Source organism: Octodon degus, unplaced genomic scaffold (genome assembly GCF_000260255.1).
Source record: "Octodon degus isolate 3935 unplaced genomic scaffold, OctDeg1.0 scaffold00156, whole genome shotgun sequence".
NCBI classification, from domain to species: domain Eukaryota; kingdom Metazoa; phylum Chordata; class Mammalia; order Rodentia; family Octodontidae; genus Octodon; species Octodon degus.
Window position 1 is genome coordinate 6586013 of NW_004524732.1, and position 2714 is coordinate 6588726.

General features: G+C 48.0%; 1 protein-coding gene and 1 pseudogene across 2 annotated transcripts in view; one reads left to right on the forward strand and one right to left on the reverse strand.

The window, feature by feature from the left end:
* LOC101565044 (cytochrome P450 2D16-like) overlaps positions 1-2714 on the reverse strand; it is a 39587-nt gene that overhangs the window by 19217 nt on the left and 17656 nt on the right. The gene's annotated exons all lie outside the window — the stretch shown is intronic.
* The window catches only part of LOC101579379, a 14083-nt pseudogene continuing 11639 nt past the window's right edge, over positions 271-2714 (forward strand).

The window sequence follows — 2714 nt, forward strand, 5'->3', positions numbered from 1 at the left end:
ACTCTAAACCAAAAGTCCACTGCCCACAGCCCCTTGGCCTAAACACAGCCTATGGAAGGGGCATTTCTTGGTTCCTCATGAAAAAGCCCTTGCTTATGCCCAAAGATATGGACAGAAAAGCAGTTTCTCTCTGGGTGTAAGCTTCGAAGTCTCCTTCTTCGAAGACTTCTGTCCACTCAGCTTCTGTTTTAGGTCAGCTGGGTGCAGGGCCCTTCTCCATGGGATCTGAGCAACTCACTTAGTCCTCAGGTTGCTTCTTCAGCTGGGACAATGATCCTACTCTGGGACATCCTTGGACGACAGGTAAGCATTCACCATGTAACAACAAGGGGCCAAGGGCCACAGCACATGGAAATGTCATCCCTTAGTCTGCCCCATGAGTGGGGCTTATCTTGCTGTTACCCTGCTCACTTTTTCTCAGAAGTCATAAGGGGTCACAATTCTCCTCAGATCGCACCTAACGCAACTTGTGCTCTCTGTTCTACCTACTTGCTCTTGCCTTACCCTGTCTTTCTCCCTCAAAGAAAAACTACAAACCAGGAAGTAGATGTGAGTGGAATTCACATGTGCTAAACGCATTACATCCCAAGCACATCCAGTTGTCACTGAACCAACCCTCCAGGACACCACACTGCAGGTAACAATGCACAGTGTTGTCCTTCTTGGGGACAGGGGCTCTGCTGAGGCCATGGCTAGGGGATCCCTCTCCTGCAGAGCTCTGTATTGTGATATAGCCTCCACTGTCCAATAAAGCCACCATATCTGGGGGAATTACTGAGGAGCAGAGATAGAGACAAAACATGTGGTGTCTTCGAAGCACTCATTTCTATCTTGCCCAATCTATTTCCAAGGTCCCTCACAGGCACACAAGAAGACCCTCCAGCACCAGTGTTTTCCACCTCTGCTCCCCTTTGCACTAAGGCTCGCTGAAAAACTCCTGTGTCCAGTGCCTTCTCATAAGCTCCTCTCCACACTCTGGGCAGTGACAGCACATCAAGTGTCAGGGCTAAACTACCACCTTGCCCTAAGTGTGTCCTCTGGGAATACATATACCTCCCTACACTCGGAACAGTGCTTCTGATAGTAGAGATGAGTTTTCAGAAAGCCTATATCCTGTCCCTTTCAGACAGTTGAATATGGTGTTTGTAGCTCTGCAGGAACATAGGTGAATCCAAAAGACTCAAAGACACCACTTGGAGTCACGAGCACGATGACTTGCCAACTATGCTAGGCCACTCTGTCCCCTGGAGCAGACACTACACAGAGAAGTGGCAGGGTCAAACTGGGCATGTGTGTGCTGTAAGGCAGGACACAGCACCCAAGGAGACTGGCTGCCAATGAGATCTGCTGAGGCCACCGGCTTTTGGGACCATTCCATTCACTCCCTCTCATAACAGTTTGTCCCTGAAAATTATGAGGACACGATCTATGTTTCTCTCTGTGCCTATGGTGAATGCGGTTCTGGACCCATGGGCAACATTTTTTAAAAAACCTTTTGTTTGTGGGCAGCTCTGCCAACCCTGGGGGCGGGGCTGTCTCAGCATGTGGTGTGGGCAGTAGAACCACGGTCCCTGTGCACTTACCTAAGCTTGTCTAAGCAGGTGTTTCAGACTGCTGAGCTATCTCGCTAGGCCTGGGCAACAGGGTTTTTTTTGTTTTGTTTTGTTTTTTGCTTGTTTTTTAAAAAATGTATTTAGTACGGGACCTACTGGATTTCACTTTATAGATCGGACTCATACTGATCTTCCTGTTTTCAGCCTCCCAAGCACATAGATTACAAGTGCACATCACCATGTCCAGCCTCAATCACCAACACAGTGCACCAACACAGTGCACCGCTGGGGAGTGGGGCCTACACAGCACACCAGAGACAGAACCCTGGTCCCTCTGCTCTGCCTAAGCAGGCACTTTATTCAGCTGAGCTATCTGGCCAGCCCTGTTTTTTTTTTTTTAATTTTTATTTATTTGTTTATTTATTTATGTATTTTGTGTGTGTGTGTGTGGCCAGCTCAGCCCACCAGGGGGCGGGGCTGGCTGGCATGTGGTGCTGGAGGATTGAACTGTGGTCCCTATGCTTTGCTTAGCTTAGCTTGTTCTAAGTAGGTGCTTTAGACCATTGAGCAATCTCACCAGCCCCAGCCCTGTTTTTTAATTATTCTTTTTCCCTCTACTTTTAAATTCTCACAATATATATAAAGCTCTCCCCAATCTGCAGAAAAACCTAAGACCTGTCAGACATAGCTGAAAGCAGATACACTTTAACCCAGGTTGCTGTTATTTCTAAATCCAGAAGCAAGAATCTTTCTACAACTCTAGTTCAGGCCACGCATACTTAACTAGTGTACAGAAAATTCTGGTGGCCCCCAAGTGACTTTGAAATTCACAAGAAGACGATTAGGATGGACCTGTGGGTGGAAAGAATTCCCAAAAAGCAACTCACTACGATAGCACATGAACTAACACAGCACTGTGACAAGGAACCACAGACTGATAACTGCATATTCCAGCAGGTGGTCTTGGGCATTCACTGGAAAATTCCCGTAGGTTTCAATTTAACATAAATAAGCAGGGGACAGAGTAGAGCGTTGTTGTCCTCATAAAGGCCGGAAAAACTCTTCTCCCCACCCACGTCATGGGGGTCCCCAGGAAGGCTCCTTTACCAGGCACACCCGCCCCCATCAAGCCCAGAATCCCTGCATCAGGGCCGCCCACTC